This window comes from Pan troglodytes, chromosome 16, assembly GCF_028858775.2.
Source record: "Pan troglodytes isolate AG18354 chromosome 16, NHGRI_mPanTro3-v2.0_pri, whole genome shotgun sequence".
Taxonomy (NCBI): Eukaryota; Metazoa; Chordata; class Mammalia; order Primates; family Hominidae; genus Pan; species Pan troglodytes.
In genome coordinates, this window is record NC_072414.2 from 73134596 (window position 1) to 73152572 (window position 17977).

General features: G+C 45.7%; 1 protein-coding gene across 1 annotated transcript in view; it reads left to right on the forward strand.

Moving 5' to 3' along the window:
* Positions 1–14205: 14205 nt before the first annotated feature.
* IL16 (interleukin 16) overlaps positions 14206–17977 on the forward strand; it is a 147112-nt gene continuing 143340 nt past the window's right edge. The window contains exon 1 of the mRNA XM_063793970.1: positions 14206–14345. The gene's annotated coding sequence lies outside the window, so the exon portion shown is untranslated. The remainder of the gene's footprint in view (positions 14346–17977) is intronic.

Consider the following 17977-nt stretch of genomic DNA (forward strand, 5'->3'; position numbering starts at 1 on the left):
TTTGTTCATCTGTTCATTCCTCATTGAGTGCCTGTGATGTGTAGGGTATTATAAAGGGATGTAGGGTTTCCAAGTCTTGTAGATACAGGTAAACTATTAGGCCGGTTCACAGATATGTATACTGAGAGGTAGAACATGGGCTGTAAATGTGTTTTAAATAGATGCAGTTTCAGTCAATGCAGATTGACCCTCTTCAAGAAGGCAAGCATTTTCCATCAAGTACTGCAGGATTTAGGGCAGTGGTTCCAGCCTTGGCTATGCGTTGCATTCACTCTGGGAACTGTAACAATTACTGATTCCTGGTCTGAGCCCAGAAATTCTGATTGAATGGTCTGGGATACAGCCTGGGCACTGGGCTTTGTCAGTGTTCTTTAGATGGTTCCCATGTGCAGCCACGGCAAAGACCCACTGTGTTAGGAGGTGGAGGAGGAAGCAGTGGTTCCTTAGGGTGGTCAGAGGAGGCTTTCCTCAGCAAGTCTCTCTGGCTGCACATTAGAATCTCTTGAAGAATACTGAAAAGCCCGCGGCCCAGGCTGCACTCTGGACCATTCAATCAGTATTTCTAGGGTGGGACATTAAAAAAATACAGATGCTTGGGCCCACCCCAGAGCTTCTTATTTTATTTGAAGTGGAACCCAAGTATTAGTATTTTTAAAAACTCACTAATTTATTTGATTTAAATTTAATTAAAAATTTTAAAAACATTTTTAATTTTTAATTTTTGTGGGTACGTAGTAGGTATATATATTATGCGGTACATGAGTTTTTTTTTTTTTTTTTTGAGATGGAGTTTTGCTCTTGTTGCCCAGGGTGGAGTGCAATGGCACTATCTCCGCTCAACACAACCTCCGCCTCCTGGGTTCAAGCGATTCTTCTGCCTCAGCCTCCCGAGTAGCTGGGATTATAGGCATGCACCACCACGCCTGGCTAATTTTGTATTTTTAGTAGAGACGGGATTTCTCCATGTTGGTCAGGCTGGTCTCGAACTCCTGACCTCAGGTAATCCACCCGCCTCCCAAAGTGCTGGGATTACAGACCTGAGCCACCACACCAGGCCATGAGGTGTCTTGATACAGGCATGCAATGTGAAATAATCACATTATGGAGAATGGGGTATCTGTTCCCTCAAGCATTTATCCTGTGTGTTACAAACAATTCAATTACACTCTTTTAGTTATTTTTAAATGTACAATTAAGTTATTGACTATAGTCACCTGTTGTGCTATCAAATAGTAGGTCTTAGTCATTCCTTGTAACTATTCTTTTTTGTGCCAATTAACCAACCCCACCTCCCTCTCAGGTCCCTAGTACCCTTTGCAGCCTGTGGTAACCATCCTTTTACTCTCTATGTCCATGAGTTCAATCGTTTTGATTTTTAGATCCCACAAATAAGTGAGAACATGTGATGTAAAAGCTTGCTAATTTATTTTAATGTGCAGTCTGGGTTGAGAACCTCTGGCTTAGCTGAGAGTTAGGTCTGCCTGTGTGTCTCCAAGGGGGAAGACCAGGTGGGTTTGGGCTCCAGCTGGGGAAAGACATTCTTTAACAGTGTGAGCCACCTGAAAGCATCTAAACCAATTTCAGTGCATTCTTGCTCCTACCTTAAGATATCCATGGAAAGCTTCAGACAACATCAGGGCTCTTGATCCTTTCCTAAGTGATCCTCCAATGGCTTCTTGACTGAACACTGAGAGGTTTCCACCAGATGGAAAGTCTTGACTATGAGTTTTCCAGGTTTTTGGCACATTGAACAAAGAATTGAACAAAGTGCACAAACAGAGCAACACAAAATGCACAGAGTGACAAAAGAATGAAGCAACACCATAAGCAATACAAGCACAGATTTATTTAAGTGAAAGTACACTCTATAAAGCACAAGCAGGCTTGGGCAAGAGGCTCAAGAGCCCTGATTACAATGTTTGTTAGGGTTTAAACTAAGCTAGAAGAATTTTGGTAACACCCCTTGGTGCCCTTTGGAGGGTTACACCTTATGAATAATTGGCCCACGACCAATCAGAGGCTGAAGTGGAGACTTGGCCCATGACCAGTCAGAGGCGGAAGTGGAGACTGCCCGCAGCCAATTAGAGGCTGAAGTAGAAACTTGTTGTCTTGTTATCACAGGAGTGAGGATGTGGCCTCTATGCTGCCTAATCTTGCCTAGAACCAAGGAATGGTGCCATATCAAGGGCTCAGTGTTGGTCACTGCTGCTGGTAAATTGGGCACTTGACCTGTAGCCAGGTCAGCCTTGGTGAGTGGAAGTCCATGTTGCTGAGCCCATGCCTTAACCCTTGGTTACCCTAATTCCCTATTCTGTCTCAGTTTTAGTGTAACCAGGAATTAGTGCCACCGACCAAGTTTGCACTCAGGTAATCAGTGACTGACTACAGTGACTGCTGGGGGCGTGACTGCCGCCTGGCTGACGATGATTGTGAAGCACTTCATTTTAATGTACACAGACAGAGTTCAGAGACGTTAAAAGATGGAAAAGAGAAGTCTGTACTTCTCAGAATAGAAGAAAGACAATAAATAACTAGAAAGTGAGCACTTACATGCATCACCTCGTGTTATTTACAAATCAGTATTTCTACCTTGGGTCTGTTGTGCACCTCAAAATTATAAAGGGCTTTTATACTCATTTTCTTATTTAATTTTCACTACTCTCTGGGGTTAGACCAGGTCTTGTTCTTTGCTGTTTATCTCCATTTCCTGGGAAATATCTGTTAAGTGAATGAATGAATGAATCAACAGATGAATGGATCCGTAACTTTTACAGAGGAGCCAGGCTTAGAGATTTGTTCAGGGACACAGCTCCTAAACAGCAGAGCTGGGGCAGGACCAAGTCAGATTCTTCTATCCCTTCTTCTGGACAAGGGCCTTCTAATCTAATTTTTTTTTCTAATTCTTTGTTGTGGTTGCTTTCCTGTGCATTATAAGATGTTTGGCAGCATCCCTGGCCTCTGCTCACTAGATGAAGTAGCACCCCTCCACTCATGACAACACAAAGCGTCTCTAAACATTGCTAAATGTCCCTGGGAGGGGTCTGCTATTTGAGGACCAATGGTCTAGACCTACTTCTAGCTGTTTTTTATTTGCCATTTATAAAGGATGCTGTAAAATGGGTATTTCTCTCTCTCTCTCTCTCTCTCTCTCCTTCCTTTTCTTTCTTTCCTTTTTTTGTGTCCTATAGAGATTAGAATATGTGGTCTCTAACATGACTTCCAGATATATTAATAATCTGCTTTTAGCATCTGAGCTGGACTTTGATGGAAACTTAGAATATTGGCAGGGGGAGACTGGCTCTCCAGGATGCAGCCGCTGTATGGACCTGTGTACAGTGACTTTGGCACACAGCACCTCTGCAGCGACCTCCAGTGTGGGGCACAGAGATGCTCATTGAGATGTGAAAAGAAGAGTTTAGAACTCTGCGTATATCATTATTTTATCCTTTAAAGTGCATTAATGTGTGTGTGCTTTATACTATCCAAAATAGTTTTTATTTTTTACCTTTAAAAAAGTTTATCTTTTTATTTTTACACTTCATTGTGTAAAATTGACAAAATATTAGTTTTTTTTCTTTTTTTGAGACAAAATGTTTTTAAATGTACATGACATTTTAGCTTAATGGGCATGAGTAAAATTTATTAATAGAATTACATATAAATGTATGTGTGTAGCAAATACCCAAAAGGATTGCTTATTGGGAAGGGTGCACAATCACAAATTGTGGAGAGCATCCTGCGTGCTGTGTGCAGTCATTCATTATATGGAAAATGCCACTGAGTCACTGTTGCTGCAACGATGCCTGCACAGCTTTGTCCTGAGTCATGGACAATGGGCTCCTCCCAGCTCTAAGGTTCACTTTCTTTCAATTGAACAAATGTTTATGAATTGTTTGACAGTAAGGAACAAGGTAAGGACCCTGCAAATGCAAGAGAGAGGGAAGAGGAGACCATCTGTGTGATTATGCACAGGCCATGCTGAAATCCCAGTAGAAGGACCGCATTACTTATACCTGGAGTCCAGGGAAGCCTGCCTTCAGATGACACTTGAACTGGAAAGGACACACATGGGAAGAGCATTCCAGGCAAAGGAGACTGCGTTTGCAAAGGGCCAACACCTCTCCTGGGGAGAAGTGGGGACTGGCAAGAGACATTCAAAATGGGCTGTGTGCTGGTACACTCAGCATGGCTATACTGGCTGTTAAAATACGATAATGTCTCCAACCTGGTTGGAAAATAGCTACTGACTCAAGCTCCTAAAGTGCCCCCTGTGACCCTGGCACCTCCCTGGAGACCCTTGGATTTCCCTACAACCAGCAACTAAAGGGTTAATGTTCAGCCCAATGGTGGGGCCTGCAAGACCCTACCCCACCATGGTGCCTGGAGTTTGTTTTATTTGGCTAATGTCCAGTGATACTCAAGAAAAACTATAGAGGTGGTTAAATATTTTGAATATCACTCTTGGCTTCATGTATCAATTATCGAACTTGAATTTGATCTTGAAGGTGATGGCCAGCCTGTGAAAGGCTTTGAGGAGGAAAGTGTCATGATTTTATTTTAAAAAGATGATTATGGAGGCACGGGAGGAGGAACTGATGCGGCTTTGAACTAAGGCAGTGTCAGGAAGCACTGGGAAAAGGGCATGGATTAGAGAGAGGCCAGGAAGAGAGAGACAGGACTCTATAGCTTGGTGGGTATAAGGCCAGGAGAGAAGGAGAAGGTGGACACTCAGATTTGGGGCACATGCCTCTCCCTGAGATTCAAACCCAGGAGGAAAAACAGGTGCACAGGAAAGGTGAAAAGCGGTCATCTGGGAATGTCTGGTCCCTGAGTGGAGGTTGTTTTGGTGTAGATATAGCTGCAACCCACCTACAGTGCTGTCATCTGCTAGGCTGTTTGTCTCTATCACACTCACCTAAGTCTTGGGTAACTGATAGCAAATACAACTCTGGGATTGAGGAGCACCTTTAGCATCCTGCCAGCGGGAGCAAGGAAGAAACCAACGAGCCCAGTGGCTAGGGTTCGCCATGTCCTAGCTCCAAGAACTTCACCTTTGAGGGCTTCTGAGAGGACTGGATATGTTAGCTACGCAAAAGCAGGTGCCCACGTGTGAAAGGGCCTCTGTTGCTCCCCCTCCACCTTCCTCTGAATTTAATATGTGTACATCCCAGTCAGTAAGTGAGTTCATCTTTATCACATTTGGTTCCATACCTGGAGGAGGACTCGACTCCTTTCCCATATACAGTAGACATTTTTGCATTCAACCAGATCCAGCAGACATCATTGACTATTTTATACCAGGTCTTGAGGTAGACACTGGGGATCCAGTGGGGAGTAAATGTGTTCCTACCTTTAAGGCTTCCACTGCAGAGAGGGTCAGAAGGGAGATGAGACATTGAAGGAGGTAGAGGGGTCAGAGTGTGGCAGTCTATATTAATATATGGAGCATTTGGGAGCCACCGCATATTTTTGAGCAAGGGAGAGATAGGACAGGAAAGGAAGGTTAGTCTGGGAGTGAGGGGTACGAGGGAATTGAAGGAGGTCATTTGTGAGTCTGAAATTACAGTTGGTGAAAGCCCCCAAAGGCTTAAACCTGAGGAGAACAAAGCTGAAGTCTGATTAATGGGTTTTGGCAGATATTTTTCCCCAATATCCCTTCAAAGGCAAAAAATAATAGAGACACTGTTTTTTTCCATTAGTAAATACACTCAACATCTCCTTATTTGTCTGTAGCTGTTTCAAAAGAAAATAGCTTTGTTTTTAAGAGCAACTGTGTAGGCCCCGGTGTAGCTCATGCCTGTACTCCTAGTACTTTGGGAATTTGAAATCAGTCTGTGCAACATAGAACCCATCTTTACAAAAAATAAAAAAAATTAGCCAGGTGTGGCGGCACATGCCTGTAGTCCTAGCTACTTGGGAGGCTGAGGTGGGAGGATCACTTGTGCCCAGGAGTTAGAGGTTACAGTGAGCTATGGTAATGACACTGAACTCCACCTTGGGCAACAGAGCAAGATCCTGTCTCAAAAGAAAAAAAAAAAAAAGAACAACAACTATTTATAAGTATTTCTATATTTGATAATAATTCAATATAAATTCAGTTATCTTGAAGACTTGGCGTAAGGAGAGCCTGGCTAAATTACTGGGTTCAATTCCTATGGGGAGATGATGTCGCAGAGAAGTCAATTGGTTAATATATAAGGAACTCCTACAAATGCAAGATAAAACTGTAAACACCCCATTAGAAAAATAAGGCAAAGGCTTAAACTGGCAACTCTAAAAGAAGTAATTCGAGGATCCAATAAACATTTCAAAACATGTTCAAATGAAGACAGCAATGAGATACCATTTTCCTTTCATCTGATTGGATGGCAATGACAGAACCATAGAGTGTCAGAACCTACAAGGACCAGCTGATTTGGCTTCCCCGGTCATTTTACAGGTGAGGAAGATAGGCCCAGATAGGAGAAGGGACACACCTAAACCCAGGGGTTAGACAGAGGCAAATTCTGAACAGATCCCCCTCTGATGACAGTGTCTGCTGAGAAGTCGAGACTGATGAACCTTGAAGAGGTTTTGCAACCTGGAAGGAGGCCTGGTTTCTGTCCTGCCAATTTGATCTTGCAGTTTTCCAAAGTGGCCACGAGATGTCAATGTTAATAATGCTAACAAGTCAACACTTGCAATTGCTCAAATATTAAGCTTATTGCAAAATACGAGGGGGTTTTCAGTTTTCAAAATGTACATTCTAAGAGGGGAAAAACCATAAAAACACTGGGATCAGTATGAATTCAATTTTTTTTGACTTTATAAAGAAAACAGTGTATTAGGCACATGTAAAACCTGAATAAAACAGCATTCCTAGGGTTTGCGACAAAGGAAGTTCAGGTTAGCAAAGAGCCCCTTTGGGACTTTTTATAAACATTGCATCTGGAGCCTGGAGTTCCCTCCAAGAAATTGTACCCTAAACCCCAGGTCCAGGGTTCCTGCATGATGTGCCGAATAGTGATTTCAAAGCCCTCGCTGCTACTTACCATCCTCAGCTAAGCCACTTTGCCCTCATGAAGCCTCAGTTTTCTCTATAGGATTACTAGCTCCCTCTTAGAGTTGTTTAGAAGATTAAATAGAACGAGACAATGTATTTGAGAGAAGCAGGAGGAGATCATGGTTCTGAGTGCTGGCTCTGGGATCAGACAACTCAGTGTGGACACTGTTCGCTTCCTAGCTGCATGTCTTTGGAAGGTCATTGCACCACTTTGGGCCTCCATTCCTTCATAGGTTAAAAAGAGGGCTAAAATATTACCCATCTCTCAGGCTTCCTGTGCAGATTAAGTGGAGTTATGTGGTTAAGCACTGAGCATCCTGTCTAGAACTACGTCAATAAGAATAATAATTGTCAAGACTGCTTGGGTCTCTTGTATGTATCTCTGCCTTGCATTGCTGCATTCTAATTTTTAAATATTTGTCTCTCTTCCACTTAACTATGAGCCCCTCAAATACAGATGCTGTGGGTATACACATATGACTTTAATATCCACATCCCCCATGTTCAGCCCAGGGCTTGGCTCATACTGCTAAATGCTAGTTCTTCCTTCTCCCTCATTTTACAGGTAAATGAAAGCTTGGAGAGGTGGACTGATTTGTCCAGTGGAGCACATGAGTTACTACTTCCTCTCTTACAGCACTTGTCACTCTGAATTGTATGGTGTGTTTACCTCTGTCTACCATGCTTGACCATAAGCTCCCTGAGGGCAGGAAAACTTATCCCAAGTTATGTCTCCAGGGTTAAAATACCATCATTAGCATAGCTAACATTTATTGAGCACGTACTATGTGCCAGACACTCTTCTAAGCATTCTTTTTCATGCATTAACCAATGTAATTCTCACATATAACCTGTAAGCCAGGTACCATCATTATCTGAGTTTTACTGGATTAGAAACTGAGACATGGAGAGATTAACTTACCCAGTGTTACACAGTTGGTAAGTAGGAGAGCCAGCCACTCTGAATCTGGGGCCAGAACACTTCACCCGTAACTTAACCTCTCAGGCAGAAATCCTTCATGAATTTTTGTTGGCTAGAATTGAATCAGTAAGATTGGAGATTGAGCAATACTGTAGTGTATCATGGGGAGTGACCCTAGGTGTGCCCTCAAGTTCCATGTTGAGACCTGCTTCAAATGTACCATCCAAAGGTGACAGGAAGAGCCATGTCTGCAGGGAGAACGTTCTGCAGAACCATGTCTGAGTGAGTGGGAGGGAAGGAGGCAAGGTGCCAGGGGAACTGCTCAGCTCAGGTACCATCCAGTCTTGGGGAGCAGGGAGCAGTGGTGAGGCCTGTGGAGGAAGCCTGGGAGCTGGGCGTCCCCCCATCCCTGCTATGAGTCTATGGTGGGACCACAGTTGTTTGTGAAGGCATGGATGAATCTGGAGGACATTAAGTGAAATAAGCCAGACACAGAAACATAAATACTGCATGATCTCACTCACATGTGGAATCTGAAAGAGTCAAACTCCCAGAAGCAGAGAGTAGAATGGTGGTTCCCAGGGACTGGGAGGTGAGGGAAATGGGAAGCTATTGTTCAGAGGATACAAACTTTATACGATGAACAACTTCTAGGGATCTCATGTACAGATCCACGTGGGTGATAACAGATGTGCTATTTGGTTTGATTGAGCACTCCTAGGGTCACTCCCCATGATACATTACAGTATTGCTCAATCTCCAATCTTACTGATTCAATTCTAGCCAACAAAAATTCATGAAGGATTTCTGCCTGAGAGGTTAAGTTACAGGTGAAGTGTTCTGGCTCCAGATTCAGAGTGGCTGGCTCTCCTACTTACCAACTGTGTATCATTGGATAAGTTAACCTCTCCATGACTCAGTTTCTGCTTCCGTAAAAACTCAGATAATGATGGTACCTGGCTTACAGGTTATATGAGAATTACATTGGTTAATGCATGAAAAAGAGTGCTTAGAAGAGTGTCTGGCACATAGTACGTGCTCAATAAATGTTAGCTATGCTAATGATGGTATTTTAACCCTGGTGACACAACTTGGGATAAGTTTTCCTGCCCTCAGGGTAACTTACACAGTGTATATGTATATCAAATCATAATGTTGTATACTTTGAATGTATACACTATTTGTCAATTAAATTTTTTTTTTTTTTTTTTTTTTTTTGAGATGGAGTCTCGCTCTTTCGCCCAGGCTGGAGTGCAGTGGCGCGATCTCGGCTCACTGCAAGCTTCGCCTCCCAGGTTCACGCTGAGAGGTGACAGTGTGCTGGCAGTCCTCACAGCCCTCGCTTGCTCGCTCTCGGCGCCTCCTCTGCCTGGGCTCCCACTTTGGCGGCACTTGAGGAGCCCTTCAGCCCACCGCTGCACTGTGGGAGCCCTTTTCTGGGCTGGCCAAGGCCGGAGCCGGCTCCCTCAGCTTGCAGGGAGGTGTGGAGGGAGAGGCGCGAGCGGGAACCGGGGCTGCGTGTGGCGCTTGCGGGCCAGCTGGAGTTCCGGGTGGGCGTGGGCTTGGCGGGCCCCGCACTCGGAGCAGCCGGCCGGCCCTGCGGGCCCCAGGCAACGAGGGGCTTAGCACCCGGGCCAGCGGCTGTGGAGGATGTACTGGGTCCCCCAGCAGTGCCAGCCCACCGGTGCTGCGCTCGATTTCTTGCCGGGCCTTAGCTGCCTTCCCGCGGGGCAGGACTCGGGACCTGCAGCCCGCCATACCTGAGCCTCCCACACCCGCCGTGGGCTCCTGTGCGGCCCAAGTCTCCCCGATGAGCACCGCCCCCTGCTCCACGGTGCCCAGTCCCATCGACCACCCAAGGACTGAGGAGTGCCGGCGCACGGCGCGGGACTGGCAGGCAGCTCCACCTGCAGCCCCGGTGCGGGATCCACTGGGTGAAGCCAGCTGGGCTCCTGAGTCTGGTGGGGACGTGGAGAGTCTTTATGTGTAGCTCAAGGTTTGTAAACACACCAATCAGCACCCTGTGTCTAGCTCAGAGTTTGTGAATGCACCAATCGCCACTCTGTGTCTAGCTACTCTGGTGGGGCCTTGGAAAACCTTTGTGTCCACACTCTGTATCTAGCTAATCTGGTGGGGACGTGGAGCACCTTTGTGTCTAGCTCAGGGAGTGTAAATGCACCAATCAGCGCCCTGTCAAAACAGACCACTGGGCTCTACCAATCAGCAGGATGTGGGTAGGGCCAGATAAGGGAATAAAAGCAGGCTGCCCGAGCCAGCAGTGGCAATCCACTCGGGTTCCCTTCTGCACGAAGCTTTGTTCTTTTGCTCTTTGGGTCCACACTGCCTTTATGAGCTGTAACACTCACCGCGAAGGTCTGCAGCTTCACTCCTGAAGCCAGTGAGATCACGAGCCCACCGGGAGGAACGAACAACTCCAGACGCGCCACCTTAAGAGCTGTAACACTCACCGCGAAAGTCTGCAGCTTCACTCCTGAGCCAGCGAGACCACGAACCCGCCAGAAAGAAGAAACTCTGAACACATCTGAACATCAGAAGGAGCAAACTCCGGACACGTCGCCTTTAAGAACTGTAACACTGACCGCGAGGGTCCGAGGCTTCATTCTTGAAGTCAGTGAGACCAAGAACCCACCAATTCTGGACACAACGCCATTCTCCTGCCTCAGCCTCCCGCGTAGCTGGGACTACAGGTGCCCACCATCCTGCCTGGCTAATTTTTTTTTTTTTTTTTTTTTTTTTTTTTTTTTGTATTTTTAGTAGAGACGGGGTTTCACCATGTTAGCTAGGATGGTCTGGATTTCCTGACCTTGTGATCCGCCCACCTTGGCCTCCCAAAGTGTTGGGATTACAGGCGTGAGCCACTGCGCCCGGCCAATTAAATACTTTAAAATAAAAAATGTCTTAAGAAGGTGGTTCTTAGTTCCCTGAGCACCCACAGGTGCCTCAGCACCCCTGGAAACTCAGTCGCCCGCCACATCCCTCCAGCCCGGACGGACAGTGCATGGGACTCGTCTCCCCAGCTCTGTCAATGGGTAGTGGTTCTCCGGAGCCCTGTGCTGAAAAAGATTAGAGAAATGTCCAGTCTCTGTGGGAAGAGCATTCGAGATGCCCTCTTGTGTCCAGGAGGGGATCGTGGGCCACATTTTAGCCTGTCCTGCCCAGGCCCTCCCTTTCTGATAAACCCAAATTCTTGCAGCTTCTGCAGGCCTCCCTGGGCAGCCAGGCTGGCATTGGGGTTGTGGGCTTTGTCTGGGGAGCTGAGAAAAACAGGCGGATCTCCCCAGGACTCCACCCTAGAATACTGGCACTATGCGTCCCATGCTCTAACTCACACATGCAAGTCATGCATGAACACTCTGCCTCCCTCCCAGAAGGAGCTGGAGATGGTGTCTCCTGTGGCCATCCCTAGCTGCTAAGCAAGTATCCTCCCTTCCTCCATCCCTGCATCATCTCTGCGCTGTGTTATTGTTGGCTGACATGGACAAGGTTGAACATTTGCCAAACATCTGCTCATGTCTCCTGAATGTGCTCCCAAACAGGCGGGCAGGAAGCAGCACCACCCTTGAAATGCACCGCCAGGGCCTGTGAGCTGCCACACCAGGACACTGCCTGGCTTGCTTGGGGCTGGCGGGATCCCCTGAGCTGAGATCTGGTCTCCCTTTGGGAAGGGTGGGAGAATGGTGAGAGAAGCCTCTTGGTTTTACATCCTTCCTTCCCTCCAAGTAGGGATAATGCTATGGGTTAGAGACATTCAACAGAGGCCTGCCACAGGTGGCTGGAGATGGAAAGAGGAGGAGGTTAGGGTCCCCCTGGGAGACAGAGGGGAGGGAGTGGCCTCTACTTCTGGGATAGAGATGGGAAGCAGACAAGGATGTGAGTGCAAACAGCTCATTTGAGAGGTGATATGAGACAGGAAAGAGAGGCAAGTCAATAAAAGGTGCTTTTTACCAAGCAGGTAGCACTGGGGGCAGCTGGAACTCCATACCGCTACAGAACCTGAGAGGCAGGATGTGCCTCAGCAAAACCCCACCTGAGGGGTGAGCACGTGGGGAGATTTGCTTCTCATCTCACATCTGTCTTTGATTGAGGACTGCTCTGGGGACGGGAACTCCTTGGCTTTTTTGTCCTGCTGCAGGGAGTGGGCTGAGAGAAAGCCCTAAGGGGAAGCCCCAGGTACTTGCAGTAGGAAGCCACAGAGGAAATTTGGGCAGGACAGGACAGTTCCTGTTACAAGTGGCAAACAAAAGTCGAAGATAAAGGGTAGATGGGGGGGCATGGACCCGTTGCTTATTTCTCTCCTCCTCTCTTCCTGTGTCTTCTTTTTCTATTACTCTTAATGGTTACTTGCTCACCTCTTCTCTCTCCTCCCCTGCCCGTCTCTCCCCTGCCACTTCTCCTATCTCCCTTTCTGTTATCTCTCTTTCTCTCTCTCTCTTTCCCTATGTACCTGCCTCTCCTCCTCTCTGTTTTCCTTATGTATCCCAGACATGGAACAAGCAAGTAATGGATTGATAAAGTGCCTTCATTCCTACCGCCCAAGCAGGGGCCCTTTAGTCTAGTCCCAGGGAGACACTTCCTCCTGTCCCCAGGATGAACGCTGCTCCACTAGTCCCTTAGCTGGTAAAGAGATCTTGGACCACTTTATGTTGGCAAACACAGGCTCAGTTTGGCAATTACAATGTTGTTTTTCCGTGTCATAATGAAATTCTGAACTTAATGTAAAGTTGAATCTTTCCTCCTCCTCCAGCTCGGCTCACTGCTGGCAGGAGGCCCCTGGTAGATTTGCTTCTCCACCTCGCCAACTGCAGTTTCTGACCCTTTTGGGGTTGAAGTTTGAGGGCAGGAAAATAAATGAGATCATCAGGAAAGTTCTTTCTCGACACCAGTTCTGAGAGATCTAGCTTCTGGGTTCTCTGGTATTGGCAGATGGCCAAGGTCACTGTCTATCTTGAGTGTTTTGAGACTTCCTTGGGGATCTCCCACTCTGCGGGGTCTTTCCTAGGGTTTCTATGGAAGGCAGATTGGTCTCTCATCCAACTCATTGCTTGCTCTCAGCCTCTGGGCATCCCCCATACTTTTGGGTTCCTACTGTTGAGGTCTGTCTTCTCTTTCAAGGACACCACTTAGATGGGGCCGAGGATGATCCCACATTCTCTCTCTCTCCTTCTTGTAGCCCACATCTGGCCCACAGGAAACAGCCACGGACTCTTCCAGCTCCAACAAATTCTGGGTGCATAGATCCAGCCCCATGAAGCCACTCTTTCTTCTTGCCACCAAAGCAGCAACTCAATATTTCCTCATTTCTCTCTCTTTTTAGCCTTTCCAGGTGGGAGTCAGCACCAGTACTGGGTTTCCTTCAAATGGCAGAGGGTGCTAATCAATATCCCTGGGTGACCTCCTTGAAGCTGTCTTCTGTTAACTTCAGGTGGAGGGGGACATATTCTCATCCCTCTTTGGGGATGATGCAAGGACAGAGAACACCACCAGTTTTCTCCAAAAAACCCTTTTCTCATCTCTAACTCTTATAAATCTCTATGAATAGAAAATGTAGGAGAAAAAAACTCACAATAAAAAATAATAGTACGACCATAAAAAAATAATATGAGGCAGGACATGGTGGCTCATGCCTGTAATCTCAACTCTTTGGGAGGCTGAAACAGGAGGATTGCTTGAGCCCAGGAGTTTGAGATATTGCAGTGAGCTTTGATTACACCACTGCCTGGGCAACAGAGAGCTACCCCATCTCTAAAAAAGAAAAAAATAATAATACAAATAAAAACCAACACAGTATAACAACTGTTTATATAGCATTTACATTGTATTGGGTACTATAAGTAATCTAGATATGATTTAAAATATATAGGAAGATGTGCATGGGTTATATGCAAAGACTACACCATTTACTTGTAGTTGGAACATGTACTCGCACTGTAGTTTTTGTTTTTTTTTTTTTTTTTTGAGATGGAGTCTCATTCTGTCACCGAGGATGGGGTGCAGTGGCACGATCTTGACTCCCTGCAACCTCTGCCTCCCGGGTTCACGCAATTCTTCTGCCTCAGCCTCCCAAGTAGCTGGGATTACAGGTGCCCACCACCACGCCTGGCTAATATTTTTTATTTTTTTTTATTTTTATTTTTTTAGTATAGCCGGGGTTTCACATGTTGGCCAGACTGGTCTTGAACTCTTGACCTTGTGATCTGCCTACCTTGGCCTCCCAAAGTGCAGGGGATTACAGGTTTTTTGTTTTTTGTTTTTTGATAGGATCTTGCTCTGTCACCCAGGCTAGAGTGCAGCAGTGTGATTGTAACTCACTGTAACCTCGAAGTCCCGCTGCCTCAGCTTCCCAAGCACCTAGGACTACAGGTATGTTCCATGCCAACTTCACACTACAATTTAAATGTGCAAAACAAAGGACTCCTATTCTCTACAGTTATATGATTTTCTTAACAAATCTCTACCACCTGGCAAAGGTGTGATGGGGAGGAGATGAATTAGATTTAAATAAACCATAAAATCTTATTCTGATGCAATAATTCAAACAGTCCCTTTAGGTAAAATTTTTGATCTCTTAGGTTTGTCCCCACCATCCTTCCCTAACCCAAGATGGTATGTAGTGCATGTGGAGGGCTTACAAACTGTGCATGGCAGCAGGGGAAAAGGCGGGTTCTTGAGTCCATGAGTTGTCCTGGAGGGTCCTTGCTGAGCTCTGCCATGAGGCACCTGGACTGCTCTGGGCTGGTGACTGCTGAAGGCTGACCAGCTCCCTCTGCTGATACTGGCCATAGTTGTCTGTGGCTGGAGTGATTGGTGATCTGGCCTGGTCAGTACTGTATAGTCCTTCTTGGTTGACCAAACCTCCCCTCAGTTCTCGATGGCACTATGGCTGCCCTACTGCCTTCAGGTACAGGCCACTTTCTCCCTACAGTAGGGACCTCCTCTAGTAAACTCTCCTGCTGAATCCTCAGCTAACTTCTGCTTATCTTCTTCCACAAACTGAACTTTTCAATCATGAGCACAGCACACAGGAATGAAAAGCAGCTTGTTTGTGCTCAACTCAAGCCCCATCTCCCTGATCCTGCTAAATCATGAGTTTACTTTGATGTGGTTTCCCTTTAAGTTCTGCAAGTCATGATTTCCCTATAGTTGTATATGAGAGGCGACTCCAGCTTGAATTGGGCTTTCCTCTGAAGTCAAGTCACCTCTCTGCCTCTCTCCTCCAAAGTCAAGTTGCCTGTCCTCGACATCCAGCTGCTTCTCCCATCTACTGGCTGAGTCTGGGGTCTTTATAGGCACAGGATGGAGGGTGGGATGGGCTGTAGGTAGTTTTGGAAAAGGCAATATTCAGTTGATAAAAAGACATTATTCAGAAAGAACCAATTGGGAAAGAGTGGGCACACAGGGATAGAAGTTCTCATTTTGTGCCATGAGTTTCATGCTTTTCAGCTTGAATATTGAGCTTTGCCAGGGACCCTCCCCTGCTTGCCTAGAGATTCTTTACTTCCTGTTTCTATCTATATATTAATCCTGATATTTTAGGGAAGTTTAGGAAAATGCCCCCACCTGGATGCTGCTATGGGGCCTGCACGGAGTTGGCTCCTGCCTGCGCCAAAGTGGCTGGCTGGTTCTAGCACTCGCTCACCTATGCACTCCCTCCCCTAAAGCATGGGGCTCAGTGGGTCCGAGTAAATGGAGTTTGATTCTGCTGGCACTGAAGCAGCCTGCACTTGCTTTCCTACATGCTCCCTCCCATGAAGGGTTGAGCATGGCAGGCTGAGTAAACAAGACACCCCTGTCATGGGTCCCATGTAGGGGTCAAGAAAACAGCCTGTGTCAATATTATGCCCCTTTTTCCTTCTCTTACCAATGTCCTCTTCTGTCCATTATTCTTTGAGACCAGAGGTGTTAGCTCCAATCTCTACTTCTTCTATGTTATACCATCTCCCCCAGGGTAGCATCTTAGGCCGTTGTCTCCCTCCAAGGCCGAAGGTATTTGCTTTCTATTATGGAATGAATCATGAAGTTTAGCAACCAGGCCTGCCTCCTAATAAGCCAAAGAGGAATGGAGGTAAGAAAACCAATTGGTTTTCTTTCTTGCAATAAATCTAGCTTATAGAACTACTGCATGGCTGGAGATCCAGAAAATCCTATGCGGATGCCAGAAGCTGAATGACTCGTGTTGCCTTCCTACTCTACTGGTCTGTACTTGCTTGCCTCTTCTCCCATCTCCAGGCAGGTGTATGCCTCACACTGCCTAGGAAAAGAATGGAAACAGAAATGCAAAAAGAAAAGCATATTCCTATATTATAAAATAATATACAATATCTAAATGCTGTAATTACACAAATAGGAACATGAGCGAACAGAAGAGGGAGAGACTCAGGGAGGCTTCGTAATTGGGAAGACTTCATAGAGTAAGGGCCATTCCAGTAGAGAGAGGGGCCTATATACTAGAGTGTAACTTTTTTACTTCTTTAGTTTTTTGAGACAGGGTCTTGCTCTGTTGCCCAGGCTGGAGTGCAGTGGCATGATCTAAGCTCACTGCAACCTCCATCTCCTGGGCTCAAGCAATCCTCCCACCTCAGTGTCCCGAGTAACTGGGACTACAGGTGTGCACCACCACACCCAGCTAATTTTTGTATTTTTTTGTAGAGATGGGGTTTCACCACATTGCCCAGGCTGGTCTCTAACTCCTGGGCTTAAGCAATCCTCCCACCTTAGCCTCCCAAAGTGCTGAGATTACAGGTGTGAGCCACCGTGCCTGGCCTAATGTGTAATCTTGAAAGACCCATTCAGAGGACTAGACGTCAGAAGAAAAAGTCAGTTAACTGTTAGGAACCATACCCTCCAAGCAACTGAATTACCTATTGACTTAAGTATTTGCGAATTTTTCTGATTAAAACATAATAAATGCTCACTGGATTAAGTAAATGCTCACTATATACTTATACTGGATATAAGTACCTGTACTGTTAATTTTTCATGTGTCTCCTTAACATACATTTTATATGCCATAAAGAGCCATCAGACTCATATCAGACTTCCTATGAGAAAACACATTACCTGTATAAACCCCTGAATATTGGGATTAATTTGTGATGGTAATATTTCCTGACTTGTTCTAATTAATTTAGAAATTGGTAGTAGAAATGGAATGCTGCGTTGACAGATTGGCTAGGCAACAGCAGTGAGGAAAAAAACTAAAATATGTGCATTGACAGATTGGTTAGGCAGCAGCAGTGAGGAAACAGAATCAGACTGAAAACCCTGCAGCCCCTGCTGTACAGTGGTAAAATATTTGTAAGACTAGCCTGCAATAACTTGGAAGGCTTATTCACTTCCTAATAAACTTGTAGCTCTAGGGGAAGGGGTTGAAAATAGAATGTTGGTAGCATGTACTGATTATTACTGTGCTTAACAAAATTTACAAGGAAGAGATAAGCACAGAAAATAATTGACTAGTTTCTAGGAGTAATAAAAGAAAATAGAGAAAGGCCAGAAATTAAAGTTGAAAAGCTAACTGCCTTTAGATGATAAATGCTAAGTAATGGAATGTAGAAAGATTTTAAATGGCCAAAGGCAAATATCAAATTAAGGGTGTGCTTTCCAGTTGGAATTAAGGCAAAAGTCAAATGAAGGGTGTGTTCCATACCTATTGTTAAAATTTCCCTCTGGCTAAAATGTATCAGAGCAAATATTAGATTAGGGCTGTGGCCTTGACACCTATGGCTCCAAGTTGCCTCAAGGTAGCCACCAACACACTGAGTAAAAGAAGCTGGGGTGCCCAGAATGAAGAAATAAGGCAGATCTGGAAAACAAGCCTTCTAAGAACAATGGGTGTGGTTCTTGGAAGAGGAACTGACTGCTAAACTTAGAGACTCGTACACCAGTACACCAACAAAACAAAGCAACCTCCCCTCGCATGATTCTGGCCTTAAAAGCCCTGTGATTATTTGGGACCTATAACCACTCTTGAGACTCCAAGAGGCAAACAGGCT